At 38.3% G+C, this 12,349-nt stretch overlaps 1 protein-coding gene across 2 annotated transcripts in view; it reads left to right on the top strand.

Moving 5' to 3' along the window:
* The window catches only part of KCNIP4 (potassium voltage-gated channel interacting protein 4), a 1,018,244-nt gene that overhangs the window by 794,270 nt on the left and 211,625 nt on the right, over positions 1-12,349 (top strand). The window lies entirely within an intron of this gene.

The raw sequence follows: 12,349 nt of genomic DNA, 5'->3' as shown, positions 1-12,349 counted from the left end.
TTTTACCCAAAGTTCTGTTGGTTCTGTCATTCCAGAATTTTATTTGAGATAGTAACAGAATGGTTTGGAGGGGGAATCATAAATGTTTGACTGAGTTCTTCTCTACTCCACCATCTTGATTCCCCTTCCTACTGATAATTTTTTGAATATAAGCTTTTTCTTAGATGGAAGAGTCACAATACTTAGTGAAATATTCAATTCTTTTGTCTATTTAGTATATAATATACTTTCTCGGAAATTAAATTAGATATAAAGTTACCATGTCATAGTACTAGACCCATAATACAAAAAGGATCAGGAAGAGTCAAAAAATTTATGTTCAAGTCTCAGCTCTCCCTCTTATTAGAGTTGTGTCAAGAAGCAAATCTCTTTGCTTCTCTGCATTTTCATTTCCAAGTGGGCAAAATCAAAATATTAGCCCATTTAACTTATCGCCAGATAGGCCATCTCCCATCTCAGGAGGAGTGCTAGTCCTTACCGTCTCTACCTGGAATTCACTCTTTTCCCTTTCATCATTCACATTCCTAGCTTCATTAACAGCTCAGCTCAAAGTCTACTTGGTACATAAAGCCTTTCTTAGCTCCACCCCCCAGTGGCTAGCGCTTCCCCCTCCAAAAAATTATCTTCTGTTTGTTTGGTAAATACTTATTTTGCATATTTGCTGTCTCCTCCTGTGGCATATGCACTCCCAGAGGGCAGGGAATTGTGTTGCTTTTTCTGGCATCCCTAGCATCGGCCCTGGTCCATAAGTATTGAATAAAGCTAGTTGGTTGAGTGATTGATAGCTCATGGGTTTTCTTTTGCTTTGTAAACCTCAAATCCCCAAGGCTTTCAAAGAAAATAATGACCTTAAAGCACTTTTTAAATTTTAAAGCACTATGTATATATCAATGATTGTTATTTTGTTGAATAAGCAATTTTATACCCATTATTATTATTATTATTGTATGAGCCTTTTTACATTCTGCCTTACCCTCTTATATAGTAGTAGAAATCATAATATTAATAATGATGATGATACTTTAAGGTTTGAAAGGTGCTTTATATAGGTTATTACCTATCAACCATCTTGCTATTACTATTTCCCATTTTACAGATGAGGAAACTGGGGGTAAAAAAAAAATTAGATGACTCATTCCAGACCAAGGATCTGTAGGAAACTGAGTTCCACCTAATCTAGTCCATTGTTCCAGTCACCACGTATAAATCCTGCAATCGTATTTGGCTGATAGGTTTTCCAGAGAGCCTGTTGTAAAGTACAGAAATAAGTCTGAAATAAGAAATTCATTCTGGAGCTTATAGTTTTCCTTTTGCCATAGGAAAATTGCATTGTTTTGTGCTTTAAAGGCAGAGGAAAACTCTACCACATCTAAATGACATCTTGAAAAATGAAATGTTGAGTGGTTTTGTGGGATTGAAAAGCACTAGATTTTTTTTTTCTGCCACATATGCCCAGTCTTCAACTCACAATAAAGTCATGTCTCCAAAGTTCATTTGCGAACAATTTTGTCTTTGGAAGTTAGAATGTGTCTAAGTAGAAACAATGGTACCATTTCAGCTCCATCATGGGCAGGAGAGATTTTTGCCGGATGACCTAGGAACCTAAATACCATTTAAAGTATCATCTCTTTGGTATAAGGGAAGAGACTCTAACACAGTAGCTGTGGAAAACAGCCCACCTAAGTCCTTTCTACATGTCCTCCAATCCAACTTTTCCTTAATCTATCTGCTGTGCTAGTGTGAGAAATAATTCATTTGGATCTCGACTTTCTTCCAAGCGACATTCATCCATTTGTTAGAATCATATCGGAGAACCCCAGAGCCATGAGCTGCATGTTCACTTGCTTAATAATACATAGCTAACTAAAGACCCCCCACACTTGTTTTCCCTTGTCATGGTGACCACACCCAGTGTAGCAGAGGTGTCTCGGCTCCATGGAAAATCCCCCAATTTATTTTCATACCTCTAGACCATTCTTTCTTATCCAACATGAACAGGTGACCATCTTATGACCACTCAGATCACCGACTGTGATAGTTTGTACCCATCTCCTCCTGCCTAACCGAAGGAGAAGCTTGTCCATCTTGCTTCATGCAACTCATGACTCTGCCAACATATTATTTTGCTTATTTTAGCTTATGTGTCACATGTCGATCAGTGGATAGCTGGTCACGTGTGGAGTGCCCTGTGTGGCCTAATGGGTATATAGTTAAAATTTCCAATAACCACTTTAATCACACACATTAGCCAAACCACAAAGAGGAGCCCTTGAACCAATAACTGTTCATTAGCAGCTATTTAGTTATCCCAGAATGGGAGGCTTAGAGATAGAAAAGGACCTAGACAAATGTCAAGGTCCTGAAGTACTAAATGCAGAGACAAGATGGGAGTCCAGGTCCCCAAAGCCAAGACTGTTCCCACTCCACTGGACAGATCCCAAGAGTGTTCCCAATTCGCCTTCCAGTCCTGGTCTGATTTGATTATTCCTTCCCAACAGAATATGAGTGAGCCAACATGGCTTCTGCCCCATAGCACCGTCGGCACAGGGGGAAGTCTGTTTAAGTACCATGGTGAGAAAAGCCACAGGATCCTGGTGTTGCCAATAAAGACCATCTCACTTCTCACCTTCTTTAGCTGTTCGTTCTACAATTTCCCTCGATATCCAGACAGAGAAGGGTCATAGCTCTGCATGGGCAGTTGCCGTATGGTGATTGTCTTTAATTTTCTGTCACCAGCAACAAAATGTTGAACCCTCTTGATCCAAAGCTTCTGCATGTGTTCCTGAGAAGTGTGCACTCACTCTCTCCCTTTCCCTCTCCCTCTTTTCCTTTTCCCTCTCCCTCTCTCTCTTCTTCTCTCCTTTCTTCCTTTCTTCCTTTCCTCCATTCTCATATTCTCTCTCTCTCTCTCTCTCTCACACACACACACACACAAACACACACCCCTACACACAAAAATATTTACAGCAGCACTTTTTGTGCGACCACAGAACAAGAAACAAAGTTGATGTTCATCATTTGAGAAATGGCTAAAAAAGTGGGATAACATGGATATGAAGGGAGATCACTGTGGTTTCAAGGACTAATGTGATGTCTACAGAGAGACATGGAAAGGCAGGAGTTGGTGGAAAATGAAATAAGCAGCAAAACAATATAGACAATTATACCCACTAGAAAGTAAATGACCATCACCGAAAGAGCAATGAAATGAACATTGAGAAATTATAAATACCAGAGAGGTCCCCAAGAAGAAATATGAAAATAGGATTCTTCCTACTATTTTGCAGAGACAGAGCACAAGAGAGCCTATATGTGGAAAATATTGAATATATTTACAGCTTTTCTTTGCTACATTGATCAGTTTTAATTATTGTTTTCTTTAGAAAAAAACAAATCTTTATTATAATGGATGAGTCTGGGGGAGATGAAAGAGAAGAGATACAGGAGCAAGATCCAGGTGGTATAAAAACAAAAGATACCAATAAAATCCTATTTTAAAAGCATTATCACCAAGTAAGCATCACCTCTGAAAGAGATAACACAGTATAGTAGAAACAGAATTAGAGAAGAAACAGAAAAATTGAGTCCTCTCCTCTGCCACTTATTAAATCATCTTCTCAAACTTGAGATGTATAGCATTTCAACGTGCAGAAGACAGCAGGAAGGGGTGAACCACATCTTTGGAAGGTGGTCACCCCTTTCCACTGTGAGCCCATCAAACATTTAGCTACAATTCTGCTATAATCAGTGTAATTGAAAGCAATCATTCTGCCCTTTTGAAAGCAATAATCCTGTCCTTTTTTCTTCTTCAAGCTGCATTTCTTTGTGTAACATGATTTTAAGGCCCTTCACTCTCCTCTGGATAGATTGATATTAGGCTAACAGAAAGTCCAATTAATTGATATGCAAAGGTCAGCAGCCAATTACAGCTAATCTGGACACTACACAGTAGCTGATTGGTTCACACCTTGTTTCCTTTTAACACATGGAAATGCACATTCCCTTTATCATCCTGGAAAAATAAAATTCTAAAAGGAACATCTAATTAGGGCCTTTTTTTTTCTTTTCTAACACAGTTGGGGATGGACATTAGATTGAGTTGGACATAATATTGCTGGTTCCCAAAGAACAGCATTACTTCAAAAAAGTGTGTGTGCCTGTCTGTCTGTCTGTATGTATGTCTGTCTGTGTACTGCAGCACAGAATAGAGAAGTTTCTATTGAATTATTTTTTCAAAGCAATGATGTCATGAAAATAGACCTCCTATTTTAGGTAGAAAACTGGATAGGCTCAGTCTAGAACCATCTCTGTTATTATATGTCTATAAATGAGACTTCCCTTCGAAAACAATAAGAATTTATTTCCAACTTCCTGGCTTGTTCTAAACCTAGCTTATAAAAAAAGAAATCCACCCTCCATTTTCTTCCAACTTTTTGCTTTTCTTTGCCTGGAAATGAGGCTGATTTTCTGCAAGTAGATTCTTAGTTGGAGCAGACTTGCAAAGGCGCTGTGTGCAGTGCTTGTTGCAGAACTAGGTAGCTCCTGAAATCTATTTCAGAATGGGTCAGAATTCTCTGAGAATTCTGGAGAATGTTAGCATAGCCACAGGAGCAGCTGAAGAAGCAGAATCCCACTATCTCAGAAGCCAAGTCGTCTCAGAAGGTCCAGGAAATGCAAATGTTAGAGTAAATGTTCCCTGGACTTTTGCAACTTATACTTTACTGGGGGAATATTATAGAAACATATAACTATATTAGACTATATCACATAAGTGCCTTAGAGAGCTAGAAAACAAATGGTGCAGACTATGGGGGAAATAAGGTACTGGAAGGAGGGAGAAGAAGGCTTTATAGTTGCAATGTCTCAATGTTCTCTGAGGTTTCTGGGTATACTGGACCATACCTGATCTGCTGCTAACCTCCAAGGGTCAGGTTCTTGCTTTGGCTTCTATTTCGATTCCAAAAATTCCCAGAAAATCTGTATAAAACTTAGATCTGACATAGCTAGGGTTCCCTAAACCTGGATGATCGTTGGGATAAGAATTTGCAAGTTTCTGGAGGGCAAAAACTCTCACGATTTTGCATTTGTGTATTGCAGTATCTAGGATAAGACCTGATACATTCTAGGAACTTGGTAAATGCTTGTTGATTGTGGCTTTAGAACATGGGTAAGAATTCAAGAGGCAGAGATGGGGAAGCTGGAGATGATCACCATCTTAGTTTTTAAGGACTGGGCCATGGAAAGATTAGGCTTGTCTTATTTAGTTTCAAAGGGCAGAACAAGAAGTCTCTAGTGGACATTGAAACAGGGCAATGTCAGTTTGGAGGAAGAAAAGTCTTCCTAACATTAAAGCCGTCCCGACATGTGGTGGTGGACTACTAGGGGAAATTGTGGGTTCTCTCATTTGAGGTTTTCAAGAAAAGCCAATTGACCATTTATTGGGCATTTTTTCAGAATAGACTCCTTTAGCTTGAGTATAGAATGAGTGGAAGAGAATAGCAAGTGAAATTAAGAAGGTGAGATGACATCAGTCTATATAGAGTCTTGAATGACAGAAAAAAAGTAGTTTGCATTTTATTGCATAGGCAATAGGGAATCTAGGAAAGATGGAAGATTTTATAGTAAAAGAGTGATCTGTATAGAAAAATACTTGTATGTGGGGGTATAGTAGTTTCTGTAATAATAGTGTCTCTAAATCTATGATAATTACATGCAAACACATGCACACAAAACAGAAAAATTGATATAGATGGAAAATAAGTCCACTTAGGTTTAGAATAAACTCTCAAAAGAAAACAGGATGGGATTGGATTTGAAAAATGATGTAAGACTCAGTCATCCTCAGTTGCAAAATCGCCTTTTAGGAATTAGTATTCTCAATATGATGTTATATGGCTGAGAAATTTGGAACATCACTGTCTCCAAAGACTCAGAATTGGAGAGAGACAGAAGAGACACAGACAAACAGAGAGAAAATAGTTATTAACTGCTTATTATATATTAGGTACTAAACCAAGTGCTGGGGATACAAATACAAGTCTCAGCCCTAAAGAACTTATCTTCTGATAAGATAAGGAACCAGCTGAGTTTTGTCAAGAACAGCATAGACTGAGAATGGGGAATTTGTGGGTTCTTAAAAAAAAGCCTTGTATCTGCCTGATTTTTCTAATATTTCTCAAAGAAGTGGGCTTGGCAGTAGGACCAAGAGCATGTTTTCTCTGGAGAAGGAGGAAGCCTTGATGACTATGTTAGAGTGATATTTGTAAGAAATGCCTTCTAGCCATATTTTCTAAGCACATTTTGTATAGTATTACATATGCAATACCAAGATGCTCGCCCCATGTTTCTATAGCCGATGGTTGTCATTCTGAGGAAGTTGGCGCTACTTAGGATATTCATTAAAGCCTTTAGATCCATTGGGTCCCATTTCATAAAGTGCCCACTATGGAGTACCAAATGGGACCCTAATGGTCTGGAAGAGTTAATGTAGCTTCAAAAGCACTTATACATTACTCCCTGGGAATTTCCTACTTAAGCGCTGAGAGACTCAACCTTCCTAAATACTAAGTGATATATTTAGACAGGCCTGAAGCTCCACTCAGTAGGCTGGCAATCTCCTCCAAGTGGGAAGGTTCCAATCTCACCTGCAGAGAAAAGGCACCAAGGTTCCTCTTCCTGAGGACTGCCTTGTGTGGTAATTACTTTATCTAAGAGAACACAATTGCCACAGGCTTTACCAACCATGAGCCACAGTGCCGGGGGAATCAATCAGCAGCCTAGGAAAAGGGAACTCATGGAGGGTGATAAACGGAAATGTTGGATACCTTGTTTCAATGGGCACCCAAGGCAGGTAATCTAACTCTAAATCTGCGGCTCTTAATGTGACATTCGGATATCAGCCTTTGAGTCCCACAGGCACATGAAACTCAACAAGTTCAGAACTAAGCTTTTCATTTTTTGTTTCCTACCCCTAACCTGCTTTTCTTCCTAATTTCTTTATCTCAGTTTATGGCACCACCATATTCCCCATCACCTGAGGGTTACAAGTCTGGACTATTTTTAACTTTCTCTTTACCTTACGTCTCATTCCCAATCCATTCCCAAAACCTATTGATGGTATTTCTACAATTTATCTCTTTTTCATTCATTCCCGTAATCAGTCTCTCATCATCTCTCACCTAAAGCTCTTAAATTTTAAGTTCTTTGACCACTGGAACTGTCTTTGTTTTTTCTTATTTGTATCCCCAGTGCTTAGCATAATTTTTGACACACAATAGGCGCTTAACAAATATATATTGATTGAACTATAGCATCCATCATAGACTGCCAAAACAAAATTCCTAATTCCTATGTCTGGTACCTTCGTTTGGCATAGTTAGCTATTGTCTCTTATCCTACAGATAATCCTCTAATTGCTCATTCAAACCTTATATTTTTGCTTATAAATCTGCTAAGTTGCTTCTTGTGTTTTCTAGTTACATCATCTCCTACTCTCTTTCAGACTATGGTCAAACTAAACTCACTCATTGTGTAAAACTTGCTGTTTCTGTGTCCTATCCTTTACTATCACCTTCTACTCAATCCCACCATTAAAACTTAGAAAAGATCAGATATGATTCTAATTCAGCTTAATTGGAAATGAAATTAATGGGTAACTTCCAAAACCCATGAAATCCTACCCTTTATACCAGACTTTGGTTCTGAGGAAGACCTTCATGATAACCTTCATGATAACTATTTTGATACGAAACAGTATCAGGGAGAGCAATAAGAAGCTCTGGAAATATTGATAGCTAAAGAATCCTGAGTTATTTTTTACCAGAAGTACCTAATAGATTTCTAAGCTTAGAACATTTTTTGTAAAAAATAAAAATAAAAATAAATAAACATTGCATATAGAATAGAAAAGTCACCACCTATAAGAGAAATAGTCAATATTTCCCATGAAATTTCTCTAAGTTGCAAAAAATGTAAAAAAAAATGTGTGTATGTGGAAAAGTTGTTTTATATATCTTAAAGGGAATTCTATATGCGGGATATTTTGTAAAAAAAAAAATAACAATGGTAACCTTGGTATAATTTTAATAGGTGTTTTTTAAGCTAGGATGATTTTTAGATGTGTTAAAATCTAATCCTTCTCTAGATTCAAAGGGGCACTGAAATGAGAAAGCTATAATCCTTAATTGTTTAATGGACATCCATATACATATTTTAGAGAAGTCTATTCAAGGGGCATTTACTAACCTTTAGAATCTGCCCTATAGCTAAGTGGAATACTTTTAACATTACTGTATTTCTGGAGATAGTCAATGCTTTCAAAGATCTTTTAAAAGTAAATGGAATAAAGTGAGTTAAAGAATTGATATGCTTTGTGGAGATAATTCATGGAAGTAAATCGCTTTTATCATCATTCTCATCCTCATCATCATAAGATTTATATAGTACCTACTATGTGCCAAGTACTTGAAGTTCTTAAAACAATCCTGTGAGGAGGTGCTATTTTTACCCCTATTTTACTAATGAGAAAATTGAAGTAAACAGAAGTGGCTTGCCCAGTCATACAGCGAGTGCCTGAAGCTGGATTTGAACTCAGGCCCTGTCCCTATCCACTTTATCACCTAGTTGCCTAATCGTGATCATTTTTCTCCACTGCTCAGGGGCCTGTGACTCCCTATTGTCAACTAAATAGAATACAAGATCCTCCTGGCTTTTGAGCTTTATATAATTTGACCTGACTCAAGCTCATCAAGATTATGTTGACCTCATTAGCTTCTCAGCAATACTTCTCAAAATAAGCCCTTGACTTCAATTAGGTTTCACCATTGTACCAACATATACTTTAATAAACATTTCTTTTGTGTCTCTTTTTCCAATCTATAGTGCTATTCTCTGTATTAGCAAATCCTACTCATTTTTAAGACCCGGCTCAATTCAATTTGATTCTACAAACATTCCATTAATCTTTTTCCAACTTCTCCAATCCATATCAGATCAGTCCTTTCTCTCAGCTTCTGTTGCACGTAATTGCTCTTTTTTCATTTTTCAGACAGGACCTGGGATTTCTTTGTCATAAGGATTTCCTGATGAAAAAATTCTCTTCCCAAAGTGCAGATCCGTACTGGGTCTGAAATAAATAGTTTTAGTGAATTGTTGTGTGACACAAATCTTAAAGTGCTATATAAACATTAGATATTATTGTTGTTGTTGTTGTGATCATAGCCAGTGTGTTCTATTTGTTAAACTCCAGTGTCTATCACCAAGATCAAGAATTAATATCATCTGTTTGGTGTTCAAACCTGCCCTTCCCACCATAATTCCAGTTTTCGTATGTCTTATCACCTCCCTCCACCCTACTTCAAATACTCTGTAATCAAAGGATCCCAGCCTCCTTGGTGTTTCTCAAACAAGACTCTCCATTTCAGACTCCCTGGTTGTCCCCCACTCCCGAAATTCTCTCCCCCATTATTCTTTGCCCACTGTCATTTCTGGCTTCCTACAAGTCTCAGCTAAAATTCCATCTCCTACAAGAAGCCTTTCCCACCGCCCGTCCCCATTCTAGTGCCTTTCCTCAATTTGTCCTGTGTGTAGCTTGTTTGTTCATGGTTGTTCACATGTCGCCTCTCTTATTAGACTGCAAGATGCTTGACTGTGGTGCTCCTGCTGCCTTTTGCCTCTCTTTATATCTCCACCACTTAGCACAATGCCTGGCGCATAGTAGGCATTTAGTAAATGCTGTTGACTGACTATTAAAGAGGAGACTCTAAACACAGCTCTCCTCACTACTTAACATTGCTTCCCTCTCAATTGTTCTTAAAACTTTTGTTGTGTTAATCTTGTCGCCAAGACCCAGTGATGTTTGAAAAGATCTCCTAGTCTGATTCAAGCCATCATCACAGCTCACTTAGACTGTCACAATACTCTGTGTCCCCTTTCCAATTTGTTTTTGAGATTTCTGAGGAAATGTTTCTTAGTTGCTAAGGCACAAATGTAGTGTGTTACTAGCCTGAAAGGACTCTGGGGGCTTGCCACATCCCTCAGATAAAATACGCTCTTCAGCCTGGTATTTAAAGCGCCCCGCCTGCCTTGTCTGATTTATTTCATATTGCTGTGATTGTGCATGCCATATTACAATACCTCTTACTGACTGTTCCACACACAGCCCTCCAGCTTCAGCTCCCTGGCTTTGCACCAGCTACCTGGCCCCCAGACCTTCAGGCACTTACTTTTACTCTGGAAGTACTTATTTTTTGCTATGAGTCAACTCACTGATGATCAGAAGCAGTATAGTATAGTGGAAAGATCACTAGGCTTGGAATCCTTAAGAGACCTGTATTCAGAGCCTGCCCTGGCCCTTAATATCTCTGTGATCATGGGCAAATCATTTAATCTGTCAAACCTTCAATTTCCTCATTTGTAAAATGGGCATGATAATAACAGAACCTATTTCACAGGGTTGTTTTGGGAAGCAAATGAGAATCTGAATGGGATGCTTTTTATGAATATCAGCCACTTGCTAGATGTGTGATCTAGGAATCACTTAACCTCTGGTTTTCTTATCTGTAAAGTGGGGACAATAATAGCTCTGCCCTTCCCAGGTTTCCCTGAGGATAAAATGAAAAAATAGCCCACAGTGCACAGTGACTGGTGCATAGAAAATTAGTTGGTAATCCTGTTATTATGAAGGCAAGGACCATGACTTACCTAAACTTGGTACTTCCCTGAGTCCCTGGCCCAAGATTCTGCACAGAAAACACTTGACAAGTGGTGTGGGACTTCGGATTTTATCCTTGCATGGGGAAAATCCTTTTATCTACCTTGGACAGCAACTTTTCTCCAGTCTCTAGTCTGAAGGAGGCAGTGTAAAAAGCACAGTCTCTGGGGTCCGAGAGTCTAGTTGTAAATACTGGCGCTGCTATAATCTCTTCTTTGTATGAATTTGGACCAGTCATTTCATCCCCATGGACATTAGCTTCCTCATCTTTAAAATGAAACGGTTGGGTTGGATGGCTTCTAGGCTCCCAAGATCTTCAGGAGTTGCCCAGCCCTCTGAGAGACTATGATGCTCCAGAATACCACAGACAGTATGTGTCAGAGGCAAGACTTGAATCTAGGTCTTCCTGGTTACCAAGCTGGCTATCTAAAAGGATCCTCTATAGTCAGCTTTCTAATCATTATCCCATACTATGAGATATGTGTGTGTGTGTGTGATGTGTGCACACATATATGAATATTTATATGCATGTGTATGTGCATGTATAGACATGTACATATATGTTTACTCGTGCACATACAGATGTGTATATTTATATATGCATGTGTATGCAGATGCATGTATACATATATCCATTTCTACATGCATACCTATACATGCTTATTTATATAGATATATGTGTATATTTGTATATGTGTACACATATCTGTCTATATACTTATGCATACATGGGCATATATATATGTATATGTGTGTAAAAAGTACAGCCCTCTCAAAGAGAACTGTTGAGTGAAGAAACTCTAATCCTGTCAGGAGATAATAAAATAATGCTTTAAATCTTCTAAATTATTCATAATGATTAGAAAAGAAAACACTTCTGGCTCCCAAAATGAGAGTCAGATTCTCAACTGACAAATGGGTAGGACCTTAATGTAGGTCTTTCTCCTTCCCTCTTGACGCTTTCCAAAATACAACATCTAATGTGCTTGGACTAAGGCTCCATATTTGAGTGTTTCCCAGGCACTGTCCTGGGTTTTATGAAGGATGCCAAAGTTTAAAGAAAAAAGCTCATTTTCTGTTGGAATTCAAAGTGAGAGAAGATAGACATAGATAGACATGAAAAAGATAACCAACAATAAAAGAGTCAGTTGACTGATTCAACCATCAGATTTTACAGGAGTTGAGACAGCAAAACACAGCATGAGCTCAAATAGTTAAATAAAGTTTCATTTAGGCTTTTTTTTTTTTTACATTAACCTGGTACTTAAACCACTAAATATATTATGTCCCATTCAATCTTCACCAAAATCCTGAGAGGCAACTGTTCAATCTTTATCCCAATGTTATAGATGAAGGGACTAAGAATAAGGGAAATTAAGTGACTTCCATAGGGTTACACAGTTAAGTTAGTGCCAGAGGCAGGATTTGATACCAAGTTTTCCTGACTCCATATACAGAGTTGTCCACTCACTCCATGGTAGAATGTAAAGAAAGCCAGAATGGGAATTAAGAAAACTCTATTAAGTGTGGAACTCCTCCTCTAATTATGTGTGAGGTAGGCAGTCACTTGAACCTCAGTTTCTTGATTTGTAAAACTAGTGGTTTGGGGTAGCTCTTCTTAGCCTGGTTTGTACTTCA

The sequence above is a fragment of the Antechinus flavipes genome, chromosome 6, assembly GCF_016432865.1.
Source record: "Antechinus flavipes isolate AdamAnt ecotype Samford, QLD, Australia chromosome 6, AdamAnt_v2, whole genome shotgun sequence".
Classification (NCBI taxonomy): Eukaryota; Metazoa; Chordata; class Mammalia; order Dasyuromorphia; family Dasyuridae; genus Antechinus; species Antechinus flavipes.
This window is presented reverse-complemented; position numbering and strand designations above follow the sequence as displayed.